Source organism: Schistocerca piceifrons, chromosome 2 (assembly GCF_021461385.2).
Source record: "Schistocerca piceifrons isolate TAMUIC-IGC-003096 chromosome 2, iqSchPice1.1, whole genome shotgun sequence".
Taxonomy (NCBI): domain Eukaryota; kingdom Metazoa; phylum Arthropoda; class Insecta; order Orthoptera; family Acrididae; genus Schistocerca; species Schistocerca piceifrons.
The window spans coordinates 63,892,837-63,910,746 of record NC_060139.1 but is presented as its reverse complement, the minus strand read 5'-3'; positions in this window follow the sequence as shown (position 1 = coordinate 63,910,746).

The following is a 17,910-nucleotide window of genomic DNA, read 5'->3' as shown; positions in this document are numbered from 1 at the left end:
GTCTGCGTCGTCGAGGAGCCTCAATTGTAACAAAAATGAATTTATTTTCGCGAACAGGCTTCCTGTTCGTAAACTCCTATTCAAAAGCTATTTCTGCTTTCTTTCCAGTCATCTCGCACTCGTTAAGACGGGACTCACCAGCCCAAAGGCGGACTCCAGTAACGTCTTTAATAAAGTGTAGCTCAAGGAAATTGCTCTGCTCCTGTCTGCTTCCTGTGAGACAGTATTCCCAACCTTAATTAGCGGAATCAGCCTTTCTCTAACAGTAAAACATCACAGTACCCCTAACTGAATACTAGTTTCAGTTGCAGCTGGCAGACTTATTCAAAGTTCTGCACAGCACACTGAAAAGAATTTACTCTCCTACAGCAGAGCCGAAAGCACGACGTCCGCTCGCTACAGGCGCTAAGACGCTTCTCTCTGATAACAGCTCCAAAAGCTCCCCTCTGCAAAAATCAGCAACCCCACGCTATTTTTCGACCTGGCCAATCCCGTGGCTCTAGATCAGCACACTTCGCGCCCCCTATTACTACCTGGCTTCTTCCAGTCAATCAAAATATTCCGCGCCTTACTGCGCCTAGAATGTTCTGGAACAAACTGAGCCTCCGTTCAAAATTAAACCCACCAATCGTGTCTCTGTGTTCACCATCGCGCAGGAAAACGTCATTGCACTAGCTTAACCGCGCCTTTATTTAGAAAGCCCCAGAAAACATTAAGACTCGTGGGAAGGTTCCCTTAGGCGCCAGCTCATCTCGACATAGTGGCGTCGGCGTAACGCCCGGCGCCAACGAGGCGCCGTCCCTCGAAGGCCTCCCTCTGTTGTCCTCGTAATGGGTGCCTACTTGCACCGGCGGCGCGTCTCCCCCAGTGGGACGCTTTCGCATGCCGACTCGTAATGGTCGGTTGTAAACTTCCGCACCCCTCTGCCCTGCCTTTGAGCAGTGCCGCTCGTCCGCTCCAGCCAAACTCCGTGAAAATATCACCTGAAATCCGCCTTCATGCAACATGCGAATTTCTTAAAGTTAATACGCGTCTTATGCCGTCTGATACTCCCTATATTAATTTCAATAGACTGATTGCCTGATAAATAACATAATAACCGATATCTAACTCGTCTTTGCAACAATTATTATATTACAGTAAGGTGCAAAATACGGCTACCTTACAAACGTAATCGTTATGAGGGGGTGCACGTGGCCTGCAACCAGTTTACGATACTTCTTGGCCATCATGGTGCCTTGCACGAGCTCTACTGCACCCAAGGATGCCCGCGTGAATGTTCCTCATAGCGTAATGAAGCCGCCACCAGCTTGTCTCCGGCCTGCAGTATAGGTTTCACGGAGCTGTTCCCCTGAGAGACGACGGATTCGCACCCTCCCATTGGTATACTATACCAGAATTCATCAGACCATGCAAAGCCCTGCCACTGCGCCGAAGTCCAGTGTCGACGGTCACAAATCCATTTCAGTCGTTGTTGCTATAGCGTCCCCAGTGCTACATTACGAAAAGACTTAAAAAGCGGTATTTACGAGCTGCGGCTAGAAAAAAACCGGACTGATGCTGGAAAAAACATTTATTTACAATTATTTACAATTTTATGTTATCTCCTTCAATGTACTCTCCTCCTCGGTCTCTACACCGCTCCATACGAATTTTCCACTGTTCATAGCAATGCTGCAGATCATTTTCGGTAAGTCCATACATTACTTCCGTCGCTTTTTCTTTTACTGCTTCAACAGTCTCAAATCTAGTTCCTTTCAAAGCTGACTTGACTTTAGGGAAAAGAAAAAAGTCATAGGGGGCCAAATCAGGTGAGTAGGGTGGATGATCTAAGATGGGAATGTTGTGTTTTGCCAAAAACGTCTTCACTGACAACGCACTGTGAGCTGGGGCATTGTCTTGGTGAAGGATCCATGACTTTTTTCTCCACAAATCGTTCCGTTTTCTCCGTACTCGCTCACGTAGGGTAGCCAGGACGCTAATGTAGTAATGCTGATTCACTGTTTGTCCCTCTGGTACCCAATCAATGTGCACAATCCCTTTGATGTCAAAAAAAAAATCATCATTGCCTTGAATTTCGATTTTGACATTCGTGCTTTTTTTTTTTTTGTCGTGGAGAACCAGTAGTTTTCCAATGCATCGATTGGCGTTTAGTTTCGGGATCGTAAGTAAAAAACCACGATTCGTCGCAAGTAATAACATTTTGTAAGAAGGTGGGATCACTTTCAATGTTTTCCAGGATGTCAGAACAAATCATTCTTCGGCGTTCCTTCTGTTCAATTGTGAGACACTTTGGAACCATTTTTTAACACACTTTGTTCATGTTGAAACTTTCATGAAGAATCTGCCTAACACTTTCCTTGTCAATTCCTGTTAACTCAGACACTGCTCTGATTGTTAAACGGCGATCTTGTCGAACAAGTTTACCGATTTTTTCAATGTTTGCATCAGTTTTTGCTGACAATGGTCTGCCAGTGCGAGTGTCATCACTGGTGTCTTCGCGGCCATCTTTAAATCGTTTAAACCACTCAAACACTTGTGTTCGCGATAAACAATCATCGCCGTACACTTGTTGTAACATTACAAACGTTTCACTAGCAGATTTTCCTAGTTTGAAACAAAATTTGATGTTAACACGCTGTTCTCTCTGTACACTCAACATTTTCCGACGCACAGACAAAACGTCAACTACTTAAAACAGACGCCACGGGCAGACTGAGTGCAGGAGGCAGATGAAACTCGAGCAGTAGGCGAAGCGAGAGTCACGTGACAGGCCACGCGACTTTCAGCCTTATTGCATTCGTTTTATTGTTTCACCAGTACTAGTCCGGTTTTTTTCTAGCCACACCTCATATAAAGAAGAGAAATTTAAAATTCGAATAATAAGTGGACAATAGCCGTTCAGGGGAACATACATTTTTCTCTATATTATAATAATTTCTCTGTGTAAGTTTCGAGGGCAAAGAAATATAACAAAATGATCTAAAGAGACGACAAGATACGCTCTTTTGTTAATTTTTTAGCCGTCTTCACTTCTTCTCTTGTCTTGGTTGCGTGTAGGCGGACATCTTGCGAGTGCTGGCAAATGTAAGCATATTTTTATGAATTAAGCAGATAGTATATTGATTTAATATTATTGTGCACTTTTAATTTGTAAGAGGTGATCCCGATTTCATGTCCGCCTTCCTCGAATTAACCTGTATTCAAGTAATTTACAGTTCAACAATCGCAGCGGCCGATGCAGCCCACGACGCCATTACGTGGCGATATTATAAAAAATTTGCGGAAGCGAAAAACTCGACCGCTATTAACGTAATATTCATTTTTCTCCACAGCCGCACGAAGTTGCAGAAAATACGTAGCTTTAAGATTCTTATTTTCAGTACCATAGCCGACAGCCAGAGCCAGGACTCCGACTACGAGGCAACGGTTAACGGAGGTAAGAAAAAATACTCTCGCGCGTGTGTGGGCCGCAACTGTAATTAATAACTAAAGATTTTTTGCTTTAAAGTGAACTGACTATCCGAGAAAGTTAATATGAAGAGTTTATTCCATTGTTCAACTTATATGCTCATGTTTTAAGATTCAGTGAGTCTAACGTTCATTAACGTAACAAATAATTTAAGATTAATATTGTTAAAAAGGAGAACTTCAGGAAAGCATTTAATCGTAAATCAAATTTGAATGAACTATCATTTTGATTAAGGCCACCACGTAAGTCGGCAACAATCAAAATAATTATAATAATAACAGTATATTAAATTACGACGGCCGACGGACGCGAGATTGCCGATGTCATGATGTTAACATTGTCACATGAGAAGATCATCGGCTGCGGAGGCCCATCGCTAGGAGTGTCCGGTGCACTGTGTCTGATTTTAGTTCCACCAGAGTTCCCAACGTGTCCTGTTTTGCCAGTCTGCCCAGCCTACGACGTCCGATATCTGTATTGAGTGGTGGCCACACAACTTCACCACGTCCGGACGTGGTTTCGCCTTTGTTTCGCCACGTGTTGAAGACACTCACGAGAGCAATCGTCGAACATCCGACAAGTTGTCAAGTTTCCGAAATGTTCGTGCGGAGCCTCCGGGCCATCAGAGTCTGCCCTCGGTCAAACTCAGACAGATCGAGCGCCTCCCCCATTCTACATACGGACAGCAGGCTCATTGACACTACGAGCTTCGTGCGTGTGTCTGACCAGCAATCATTCCTCACCAGGTGGGGCTGCCATTGCTTGGGCGGGTTTATACCAGTAGGAAGACGGTAGTTATAAAGTTCTGGCTGACCAGTGTACATACACCAACATCAGTTGCAGTACCTCCCAACTAGTGATGAGCTACTGCAGTAATTTCCACTAATAGCTCAGAACATTAAAGTTCCAACACGAGGGAAAGTTCCCCCGCCACCTGTTAATTATTCAAAAGGCTCCATTTAAGCCGTGAGTAAAGTTAAACCAGGGAAATAGTTCACAAGAGTGTAGCACTTTTTCAGTGAATTGATAGACTTACGGCTGGATTCCTTCAGTCCAGACTTTTTCTCATGTTGCTGATAGTCGTATAAAACATAATGTTTGACCACTACTCTTGCAATATGTAATTTTCTTACGGTCAAAGCGACCGTTATATCTAGCACGTACAAAAAAACAGAAAAGAAGCCTGCTATTAATAGACCCACCCATCACAAATTCAAGCAGCTCATGAAATTTTGAATCGAATGGCTGCTATCACGGTTCGATTATAAGCTTATGAGCTTCATGGGTTGATCTAGGGCAGCCGCGAAACCGAGTAGGTGGCGAATTTCGTCATGTTCAAAATGTCGTGCATGATATCAAACACTGATTTTCACTTCTTTCACTTCTTTCACTTTCTCCTTGACTGTGATACGACGGTCATCGAGCACCAGCGCCTCCACTTCTCTTACGATCGATTGTTCTATTCAGAGAGATGGTCTGTCATTTCGTTTTCCACCTTTCAGACTTGTTTCACTACACCGGAATCGTCTGCTACACCCACCCACTATTAATTCTTGCCAAACACTCCCGTCAACTAAGCATTTCACTAACGGAGTGCGCCATTTTGTTTTCCCTCCTCTTCTGTCGTGCCAGAGAAACAATTGTTGCCTACGACCCCAATTATTTGCTGAATGTATCCCAATCTCTGTCTTCCTCTACAGTTTTTACCCTCTACAGTTCCCTGTAGTTCCACAGCAGTTATTCCCTGACATCTTAATATATGTCGTATTGCCTTGTCGCTTCCTCTTGTAAATGTTTTCCTTATCTTCCTTTTCTCACCGATTCTGTGGAGAACCTCCTCATTCTTTACCTTATCAGTTCACCTACTTTTCAACATTTAGCACCACATCTCAAACGTTTCAACTCCTTCTGTTCAATTTTCTCACTGTCTCTGATTCACCGTACAATACTGTGCTCAAAAGGTACGTTTTCAGAAACTTTTTACTCAAATTAATGCCTATGTCTGCCTTGGGACGCCCTCTTTGCCTGTGCTGTGCTAGTCTGCTTTTTATGTCCTCTTTACTTCGTCATGAGTTATTTTTCTTTCAGGGTAGCAGAATCCTCAACTTCGTGACCACCAGTTTCGATATTAAGTTTCTCTCTGTTCTTATTTCTGCTACTCCTCATTGCCTTTGTCATTTTACGGTTCACTCTCAATACATATTCCTTACTCATTAGTCTGTTAATTCCATCCGAGAGATCTTATAACTCTTCTTCACATTCCCTGAGAATAGCATTGATACACTTTCATCCTGATTTTTCATCCCACTCTTCACATTTTTTTCCGTCGTTATTTCTTCCATGTATAGACTGAACACTTCGCGCGAAAGCCTGCCTCTCTGTCTTACACCTTGTTTAATCCGAGACTTCTTTCAAGATCCCACAATCTTAGTGACATTCTTGGTTCTTGAACATAATGCATATTACCCGTCGTTCCCAGTAGCTTGAAGCTGTTCTTCTCAGAATGCCAAACATCTTGCACCATTTTACACTGTCGAATGCTTTTTCTAGGTCGACGAATCAAATTAGCGGCTCTAGATTTTGCTTCAACCTTGCTTCCATTGATAAGCACAATGTGAGAACTGCCTCTATGCTGCCTTTACCTTTCCTAAGGCCAATCTAACTGATTCTCAATTTTCTTCTCCCTTCTTCTTTATATTATTCTTATTGTAACACGCCCGGAAGGAAAGAGGATAGGATATGGAGTACTAATAAAAGCTAGTCTGTAGCACTCGAGATTGTATAACACTCCCTAGACACAAGAACGGGGATAGATATTTAACGATTGTGTGCCGAAACGTACCTGCTCCTTCCCGTGGCGGTTGATTTGCTGTTCACTGCACTGTACTGCCTGAACACAGGGGACGCTCTCAGGTCGTGTAATTTATTCAACAAGCTGGAAGAAATTACTTAATACAGATTTTTTAAATTTAAATTCTAGCTTTTTCTTTATTCTGATGAGGGTTTCAAAATTACGAGGTCATTCTGTGGTGATCGGTAGTTCTCGCATCGAAATAGTCAAAGTTTTTACCCTGCTTTTACACTGGGTGGAATGTCTCTGTTGATCATTTGTGATCGGTGGCGCTACGCTTCGCTGGACGTCACAAAATAATGAGATGCGGTTGCAGTCGAACGTAAAAACTATACCGAGTTTGCTCATAAAACTGAAAGAACATGGGTTTTGCCTATTTTCGTGGAAGGAGGACATTTATTATGGTTGCAAATGTGTTTTTCTTTGTTTAATACACGCTTGGTTATAGATGCGTTGACGTCAAATGAAAGTGTTTTCCATCGCAGAACGGGAGGCCTATTGGAGGTGTTGGGGGCCTGCCTAGTCTGTGTCAGGTGCGCTCCCTAACCATTAGGGGCGGCTGTTTCACTATACTTTAGACGAACAAGTTGCACTTGACGCAGCCATCCCTTTATCTCCTATTGTTTAGTTGACTATACACGCTACTTTGTTGTTGTCGGAGCATCGCCATAGGGCGGCTGCCAGATGGTGGACAGCCGAGTGCTGCGAGCCTTCTGGACCATTCTTAGGATGGGTGGGATTATGCCTGTAAATTTTCCTTTTGTGTTGTCTAGGACTGTCGCTTTTTGACGGCGGCCACATGGTGGAAAGCCGAGTGCGGATAGCTGCCTTCCCGTGCCGCAAGTTCGCAGGCAGAGCAGCTGCCATTTCCAAGACGCTTCCCCCCCCCCCCTTAAGTGGATGTAGGGAGGGGGGTGGTGAGAGGGAAGAAGAGGGCCTCAATTTTTGGCAGTCTGTGGACGCCTATTGCGGAGAACGCACATTCAACTACCGCCACCTTTGCAGTCTCACAGTTTTCCCCAGTGATGCATTATGACCCGTTATTATGAGTGCTGGTTTTTTGACGAAAATTTCGAAGTGTAATTAAATCTGTGACGAATTTTTATTCCATAAGTTGTGGTATAGTGTATTGGCTTCGGTTTCCTAGGCTGCACCATGGTTTCTGAGCAGGCATCTGTAGCGAACTCTGACATCAAAAAGCGATGGATACTGTATGTTTACAGGTAATACACTTATTAATCTCCTCTCTGTCCAACACCAGCATCTCCTCAGTTGAACGTATTTCCCACAAAAAAGAATATAGGTAGTACCTTACACCCCTGCCTTCTTCCCGCCAGCTTGTAGGTATAGGGTAATGTTTGAGTGTGTCTGTCGCCAGTTTCGAGTGGTATTCCGACATTTTTTTCCCAGCTGCATAACACCGGTTGTACTGTATCGTCAGTTTTTTATTTGTATTACTATTTTATGCCCTCCTTGTGTAGCACTATGCATATGGTTATGTAATTAGACCGGATCATACGATCGATATTTGCGTCATTTCTCGACCAAAATAAAGGAAGTACACTAATCTAACCTTCCTCTCCCGCATCTGGACAGTTTCCGTATGTTAGGGGGTGCACTTTGGCTTTCCATGCAGTAGAATCAGGGTTCGAGTCCCAGAAATGGCACCACCATTTTTAATTTCCCATCATTTCCAAGCGCCTCTGTGGTATAATTGCGTTGGGAGGGTGCAATTGGGCTTTCCGTCCAACAGCACCAGGGTTCGAGTCCCCAATTTCAATTTCCTGTCAATTCACGGGTGGGGTGGGGTGTGATGCCAGCGTAGCATGAGGGGAGACTTTTAGACTTAGTCTCCCCTGTATTCGTGCTTAAAAAAGAATATGCAATATACAATATTAATTCATAAAAAAATAGAAACAATTTGTAATGAGAGCTCTAAATGTGCAAAGACACCAGTTTTGTAGCCCGCACCGCACCCTGAGTATTGGTGTATTTGCCTGCTTGAGAGTCAACGGCTCTCAGTCTCTCTCTCCGTTCCCTTACCTGGCTGTGTGCGCCTGCGCTTTAGTGACATTCTTGGCTCCCCTCCTCTTCTACGAAGGCTGGTGCACTGCATTTGCTAGCAGGTATCGAGACTAGTCTCCGCCGCTTCTGTGCTGGCTTTTAACATGGAAGTGAACAGTCGCGCGGTTTGTGTTCGTAGTCATTCTTTGTGTGATTTTAGGGCATATTTTCGTTACGTTTTATTAAAATCGCCTTTTTCTACATTAACATAAAAAAATTGAAGGACAAACGACTTATTCCTATACTCAGTGTAGTTTTAAGTGAAGCCACACAAAAACGCACTATTCAGACAGCATGGTATGAAAAGTATACTTGGCTGACTGCGAATGCTGTTAATAACAGATTATATTGTTATATATGTCTTCTTTTTGGTCTTGAAAAGGAATGTTTTAATGAGGGAATTTGTACAATTAAGAACTTTGACAGGAAAGCACAAAAGCATCAGATATTAAAACGTCACCTGTAGAACGAAGAATCATTTCAATTATTGGGCAAAAGTAGAATTGAGCAAGCCCTTCTGAAGCCACTCGTCTGACAGCAATAAAATACAACGAACAAGTGGCATCCAACAGGAGAGTATTGGCTCGTTTTATTCAGGCAATTACATATCTTTGTAAACAAGAACTAGCCTTTCGCGCCCATCGAGAAGACGAATCCTCCAGCAACAAAGGTGACTATCTCGAATTGTTGGATTTATTAGCTCTAGGAGAGCAGTTAATCCGAGACTATCTGTCATAGTCTTCAACCTTTAAAGGAACTTCTCCTGATATACAGAATGATGTAACAGAAATGACAACTCTGGCAGTTAATGAGAAAATAAAAGCTGAAATTCAGAAGTTCAATTTCATTTTGATTCAGGCTGATGAAACGTTGGCTGTGTCATGCAAGAGTCAAATGAGTATGATATTCAGATACTGTATTGCAGTGAAAATTGAGGAAAGATTCGTTGGATTTTACGATGTTACTGGAGATAAAACTGCTGAAGGTTTGTCAAACATTATTCATGCACTATTGAAAGAATGGAATGCTGAAGGAAAAGCGATTTGTAAAACATATGATGGAGCTTCTGTAATGGCGGGCAGAGAAAGAGGACTACAACAATTGGTGAAGCGGTTCTGTCCCTATGCGCTGTTTATTCATTTTTACGAACACCAACTGAATTAGGCAATGTTACAAGTACGCATGTTTATAAGTGATCTTAGTGCATTCAATTCGTTTTTTAGCCTATCATCAAAATGAACTGTATTGCTAACTGAGAAAGGATTTAAACTGCCACATGCAAGCAATACTCGCTGGAACTTTCGTTCCAGGGCAATTTCAACAATGTCTAGTCATGTCTCTGAGTGTTTTTAATTATATAACTGATGACACAGACTCTCAGTGGGACCCAGAATCTTTGAGCTTTGCTGTGGCAATGAAACGACGGATGGCTGATCCTACGTTTGTCTACTTGTTTTGCTTTGCCGAGCGTGGTTTGTTTATGTTGATCATCTCTTCAATGTTCTTCAGTCAAAAGCTGTCAGTGTAACTGCTTTCCACGACGAAATAATAACTGTTTTGAGAAGCTTACCACAGTTAAAAAGGGAAACATTCGTTGATGAATGCATTAAATGTAGCTTGTGTTTGAATGGCTACTTATCATTCTGTTACGGTCAAAAGACATCTCTGAGGGCACTAACTTACGAGATACTGGATTTGCAAATTGTTCAGATGGAAAGAGGGTTTCAAGACTTTCCACAGATTCAGTTTGTTGAACTTTTGAACGAAAAGTGTTTCCTGAACTATCAAAAAGAATTCCCCAAGTTGAAGCTGCTTCAGTTAATTAGAACAGTACAATTTTCCAAACATGGACAACTTGAAAATAAACTGTATGAACTGTGTAACATATACACTGATGAGGAAAAACCCTATCTCTAAGGACCCTCTTAAAGTACATTGTCAACAATGATTCAGACTCTGTTTATGAAGAACAACGAAGTTCCGGCGTTTGGTTTTGAACCTCCCCGCAACTACAGCAAGCAGTGAACGAAGCATGGGCACTCATAAATGAGTGAAGAATTATTTAAGGAATTCAATGTCAAACACCCGGCTGTCTTGTTTGAGCAGGTTAGCAATAGAAGAGACACTACTTGGAGAGCTATCCATTGATCAGATCTGTGTAGACCGAGTTATAGACTTATTTGTAGAAAGAAAAGACAGGAGCATTGCACTTGTGTACAAGAAAATATAAGTGCTTCTTCTCTTGCTGCTAGAGTTCTCCAAATTTGTCATTGTTTCTTGAACATGTTAGTTATTATTATTATTATTAGTGGTGGTGGTAGTGGTAGTGTTAGAAGTAGTAGTAGTAGTAGTAGTAGTAGTAGTAGTTGTTGTTGTTGTTGTTTTGTTTGATCCATTTGTTCCGTTTGTTTAAATTACTGTTTATTGTATTATTTTGTCTCCCTATAATAACTGCAGAGTCTCCCCAGTCTTTACAACCACGCCACGCCACTGGCCCTGGGGCAAATAAATTCCCTTCAAAATTCGAAATTCCCACCAAAATTCAGATTTTCTGCCAATAGGATAGGTGGGGCATGGGGAGGGTTGGGAAGTGGAGGGGGAGGGGCTGGGGCACACGTGCAGGCTGAGAAAAAGATACAACGTCATTCAGGGGCGAGGGTGGGCCTGGTCAGAGTCGAGGGTGGGCGGGGTTGGGTGGGGGCGGGGTTGATTAATTAATCAATTTAATTAATTTGCATATCAATTTGATATCAAAAGTGTACCGAGGCTGTCATCTCCCTACTATTGCCATCATGACACGGTTTTCAATTACAAGCAGCATGTTGTGTGGATACAGATTTAGTGTCTCTTACACAGTGGTTTCCACTGCCTTCTGCATCGTCATGCCATTGATCATTGCTGATCTCACAGCAAGAGCAAGATAATGCCTGAATCTCTGTCCGCTTCCCCGCCTGTTATAACAAGACCGTTGGCAGAATAAGTGTAACTTCTGACGCCGAAACTCTGCAGTCACTGTCGCTGATGATTTTTATTCAGAATTTAAGCAGTGGCTGGATCGAACCCGATTAATAGACGCTATACCTAAGGCCCCGAGTGAACATTGTGGACCACTGGAGTTTTCCAAGAAACCTCACTCAATACTGGATTTGAAAATTTTTGAGAAGCATTTTGTAGAATAGTTTATGTCTGTCTTCGGACATATATCTATATTCAAGGGTCTACCAGTTCCGGTTTTTCAGCATTTCCACGGTGCACTTCTATCAATCAGACAATCCTGTTTGTTTCTGAGGCGTCCAATGCGTGACATATTCTTGTGAGTGGACAGTGGTAAATGTCAGAGGCGAATCTGCCCTGTCCTTTGTCAGACGAGGAGCGAGTGGATGATTTGCTTGCCAAAATTATATCCATTTTCAGAAGCCTAGTTTAAAATATTAGGTACGGGGTATTAGTGTATTGGGTACTAGCAGGCTCTTATTTCTCTCGTTTAGTGACCAGCCATTTAATAGTCCTTACTGTAGAATCATGGTCATATCATTTTTGATTTCACTTATGTTGATAAAAAAGTGAAAGTAAAAAGAAACCTCCATAGCGACCTTGAAGGGGCAAATGGTTCAAAAGGCTCTGAGCACTATGGGACTTAACTGCTGTGGGCATCACTCCCCTAGACCTTAGAACTACTTGAACCTAACTAACCTAAGGACATCACACACATCCATGCCCGAGGCAGGATTCGAACCTGCGACCGTAGTGGTCTCGCGGTTCCAGACTGTAGCGCCTAGAACCGCTCGTCCACTCAGGCCGGCTTGAAGGGGCAATACACTGAAGGTTCTGGCCGCAAAGAACGTACAAGAAATGATTGTGACATTACTTACGGCTCTGATATATAACGAAATTATGGTTATTCGAACGAATGAATATATAAACAAAGAATTTCAATCAGTCAAACAAAATGGTTCACTGAAAGACAAAATTTTATTGTTAAATATCTGAAGAAGAGTTGTTATTGTTGTTGTGGTCTTCAGTCCTGAGACTGGTTTGATGCAGCTCTCCACGCTACTCTATCCTGTGCAAGCTTCTTCATCTACCAGTACGTACTGCAGCCTACATCCCTCTGAATCTGCTTAGTGTATTCATCTCTTGGTCTCCCTCTGCGATTTTTACCCTCCACGCTGCCCTCCAATACTAACTTGGTGATCCCTTGGTGCCTCAGAACATGTCCTACCAACCGATCCCTTCTTCTAGTCAAGTTGTGCCACAAACTCCTTTTCTCCCCAATCCTATTCAGTACCTCCTCATTAGTTATGTGATTTACCCATCTAATCTTCAGCATTCTTCTGTAGCACCACATTTCGAAAGCTTCTATTCTCTTCTTGTCTAAACTATTTATCGCAGAAGAGTTAAGGAAACTGACCCTGAGGTGTTTCACAACTTCCAAATCTGCCGCTCCCCCATAAGAGTGAAAATTGCATTCTGGAAACATCCCCAGGCTGTGGCTAAGCCATCCTTTCTTCCAGAAGTGCTAGTTCTGTAAGGTATGCAGGAGAGCTTCTATGAATTTTGGAAGGTAGGAGTCCAGGTACTGGTGGAATTAAAGCCGTGAGAATGGGTCGTGAGTCTTACTTGGGTAGCTCAGATGGTTTGGCAGTTGCCCGCAAAAGACAATGGTCCCGAGTTCGAGTCTCGGTCCGGCAAACAGTTTTAATCTGCCAGTAAGCTTCATATCAACACACACTCCGCTACAGAGTGAAAATTTCATTCTATATTTTTTATATTTGTGAACCACATGGAAAAGCGTTCTTTAAGAGTTGTGAAATTATTTCAAAAACTTAACAACAAAGTGAAAACAGAATACGGGGACTCTCATCAAGGATGAAATGAAAATCATGTATCTATGATAGTAAAAAAATACTTTTCACACTATGTGGTTGTTGATATTCTCTCCTCATAATACAAAAAAATATATGTTATTCCAACTTGAAGGAGGATTTAATTCGAAAGATGAATACCAAGAAGAATGAACTGGAATAAACAATCATCAGCAATGTCAGAGAAGACAGTAGAAATTTGTCTTGTGATCAACAGATGCGAAAATGACAATTTTACGGTGTAAAGAAATTGCAGAACTGGGAGGGAGGGGGAGGCAGTGAATTATATAACAACGGGGACAGTGAAAAGTTTAATAACAGGGACATAGGTACAACAGTGACAGACGAAAATTTATCATTTGTGGAACCTGAATTTGTTGAGAAAGTCGGTTTAACAGAGATATATGAACAACTGGAACATGGTAGTAGCGACATAGCCGATTTAAAGAAATTAATGCTAGATATAGGCTGGTCGTTAACACTGAGCAATCAGAAGATGGACGATAATAATGAAAAATTGAATCAAAAGTTAGTTCCGATATCTACTAAACTGTACCCAGTTGAGGTATGAGTGGGTGCCGTTGAAACGCAAGTGGAGTTGATAAGGGCCTTACCAAAAAAACACAACAATTAACAGACGATCCAAAGTGCTAGGGAGAAAAATAAAAGTGCCTTTCATAAAGTGCATTTGAAAATCACTACTGTCATTGTAAATCTAGAGAAATGTATTAACACTGCTAAGGAAAATGTAACTGTGAAGCTAGATATTATTACAAGTAGCCCAGAGCACAGATTAAGGTCGGTAGACAAGAAAGTTGAACTTAAAATGTAATCGGCAAAAATGACGTAACCAACTTAGAAAGTAATTTTTCTGACATAGCTAAAAAAGTAGAAAGCCTCAATCAGATCCTGTCAGTAAAGACCTAATTAATAACACTGGTACTATGTGTAATACACAAGTGAAAAAGTTTTCTGATGAGGTTACTATGCATACTGTAGATTTTATGCAGCACTGTGAAGATAATTTTCTGCCAAACATGACCGATTACACGAAAATTAAGTTGTAACGCAGGAAATGCATATCCTCCTAATTCCATCTATTGTACTATAAATTTTTTTCCTTGTTTTGTTACCTGAAGATATATTGTAATTGTTCTACTATATATATATATATATATATATATATATATATATATATATATATGTGTGTGTGTGTGTGTGTGTGTGTGTGTGTGTGTGTGTGTGTGTGTGAATTTATGTCGATGTATAATTGGTTTGTTTTGTAAATATTATTTGTACTTTTACGCTGAGTCTAGCCTAGGGAAAACTATCCCATCTAACGATTACATCGATAGGTCGCGTGGAGAACCAAAGTGTTTAGGATCTTTGGTAGTGTTAACTCTGCCGCATGGAGTGCGGGCAGAGGGGGTCTGGCTGGGGTAGGGCGGTGGAGCAGGTGTGTTGTGTGACGCCCCCGCGAGTTGCCGCGCTTTCGGGGTTTGGCAGCATGTAATTCCGCTCGACTTGCTATGATGGTTTCTGACACGGTGTCGCGGACGGGAAGCATTAGCTGGCGCACATCAAGAGCCCGTTTCGTCTGGTGACCGTGTCGAGAAAAAGGCGCGCCGACATCCAGCTTGTGCAACAGCGACGGCCGACAATGAGTAACTGTCGCCACCTCCCCGATCGACTACTGCAAACCTTCGATCAACCAACAAGGAAGACTAACTAAGTTTTAGAACTGTATGGCGGACCTCAGCTTTTCAAACTGTTGCATCACAAAAATACAGCAACTTAGCATGAACCTTTGTTGCTCATTGTCCCAATTGCATTACCAAGCAGGGTCCCTTCCTTTTCCGGAATGAACCCGAGTGTCGTTAAATTCAAACGCCAGCATTAAAGTAATATCACTCCATATCACTACTTTAATTTCAAAGTTCAATTAAAGTATTCATAGCTGGCTACAATATTTAGATTACACAAGCACAAATTAAGAGTGCGAGTTTTGTTACCATGTTTTAGCTTACCCTGTGACTGCAGCTCAGCTTGGTATGTACTAAATTTTACTATTGTTAATTGTTCAGAATCATTTCATTCAAGTTCAAAGTTAAATTTCTTATTTCGAAATTGCGTACATTCAAGTAGCTTTTGAAATTACTGTTGAGGTGGCCCAAGACTAATCTAATTTTATTGAATTTCGCAGTGCTTCAGAAACAAAGTTCACTATTAATTTCAGTCACTAAATTAACTTTCAATTTTCCGGTTTTATCAATTCTTTTGCTAAATTAAGTCAGAGTGTAGCGAAATTTATTACTCCTGACAAACACTCAGTTTTCACACAACACGTGTGAACCTCCAGTTGCCACGCTTTTAGTGCTAATTATATGTGCATTAATCCTTCATTTTCAGTTACTATAGTAGTTGTCCATAGGACTGGCGACCGTAATTTTCCCCATCTCAAATATCTAATTAACGCCAGTTAATTGTTAACATAACGACCGCACATTTACATTCTTTATTAATTTTACCCTTTTCTCAAAATTATTTTCCACCAATTTCATTGCATTTTTCCTTTCATTTAGATGTAACCCTTTCCTCCCTCTTTACCGACAAATTAACTTCGGTGATGATTGCTTTTCCCAAATTTCCATTAGGTGCACGCAGTGTAATTTTTCACTGTCATTAAGGTCGATAAGTGTGGGGGCGGTTACAAAGTTAGTTAAAAAGTTTTTAGAGGATGAACCATTGTCGTGGGCAGACCAAAATTTTTGTTCTGACATATCATTTGAAGCTTTGGAAAGAAACTTTTAGAGAAATTTGAGCCAGGAACAAAGCGGCCACGTATCAAGAGTGAATTTCTGAATGGGGCTAGGTACAGGGAGGGGAGAGACAATATGAAACAATTTTGTAGGGAACAGATACGCTAATTAGCATACATCAGTAAACCTTTTCATGAACTCACATGACTTCTGCTTCAAAACGTAGATTATCAGCTGGAATTCAGTGGGATCTAGTTTATGGACTAGATGACACACTTGAACAGTTTTTAATGTATGTTGGCAAGATGGATAGCACTTTGAAAAAAAAGAACAGAAAAAGAAAACAGGAAAACAGCGCCACATTTACCACAACTTCACAGACAACAATGGGAATCAAAATTGGGGAAATAATAATTATCACAAAGAAGAACACAAAGACTATCACCACCACAACAACTTTCCACCAAAGAATCACAGTATTTATGCTGAAAACAATCAGTATCAGTGGAATGGTTATCACACCACAATTTGGCAAAGGAATGAAAAAAATAGTTGCGTACACAGAAACAGACAATGGGAAGTTCAACACATATCTAGAAAATACCAGGTGCATGAAGCAAAAAAAAAAAAAAACAATGCAGGGTCCATTGTTGGTCTGAAGCTATGAGCAGACAAATGCAACAGAAATGGACCAACCAACCCAACCATCCACAGCAAACGAAGTCTTTGATGTTATGAGTAATTATTTTAATTAAGTGTGTTATCCACTATTCACCACTACAGTAGAGAATAATGAATGCCATGCACCAAAACCAAAAGACACAATTGACAATGCACATGATAACACTGAACATGAAGTAGAAATGAATTTAGTAGATTTTTATGAATGGGGAGAGAACAATACTTTATCAGAACAGGTAACCGAAGTATGTAATTATATTGGGAGCAGTCAATTTACGCCAGAACCAGGCAAGTCAGAAGCACACACTGTGTTATGTGAAAGTGACTCTCATGAATCTGAATATGAAAATGATGCTATGTTTAAGACTAATTTGATAGGTAATGATTTTTGTAGTTGTGTTTGTTTTAGCTGATGTGAAGATGGTGATCTTATGTGGTAAAGTGAGGAAGAGAAGTTTCTTGTACGTTTTAAGCAAGAAGTTGCAGTGTATGGTAAGAAGGAGGAGAATGATGTTAATGATTGTATTGTATAAATATTAGAAATATCCAAAGACATAGTTGAGAAAATGAGTAATTTTAGTTATAGTGTTAAAGCTACTGAGTTCCTGAGTTTATTTTATAGGAACAATTATGTCCCAATCGTGAAGATACTTCATTTAGCAGTTGTGAGAGTAATTATAAATTTTTGACTGAGATGACTAGTGCAAATGGTTCAAATGGCTCTAAGCACTATGGGACTTAACATCTGAGGTCATGAACCCTGCAGACTTAGAACTACTGAAACCTAACTAACCTAAGGACATCACAGACATCCATGCCTGAGGTTCGATTCGAACCTGCGACTGTAACAACAGCGCGGTTCTGGACTGAAGCGCATAGAACTGCTCCCCCACAGCGGCCAGCTGAGATGACTAGTTATGAAATGTTGTTTTATAACTTGTGGTTAAATAGTGAGGCAGCTCAGAATCATGAAAATTTTAGAAAAATGTTAATCATTGGATGTTCAACTTTCTATCCAAACTGGTAGCACAAAATTAATATATCTGTAAACAACCGACAGGTAAGTACATGCATGAAGAGCAATGTCAGTCGAGTGAAATGTCTTGGGTAAGTGATATTCTTGGTGTTGGTACTAGAGGTAATGGTTTTTCTGTTAGTGTGTTGAAACTTTGTAATCCAGATGAGGCCAGTACAAGCAAGATATAAACCACAGGTAAC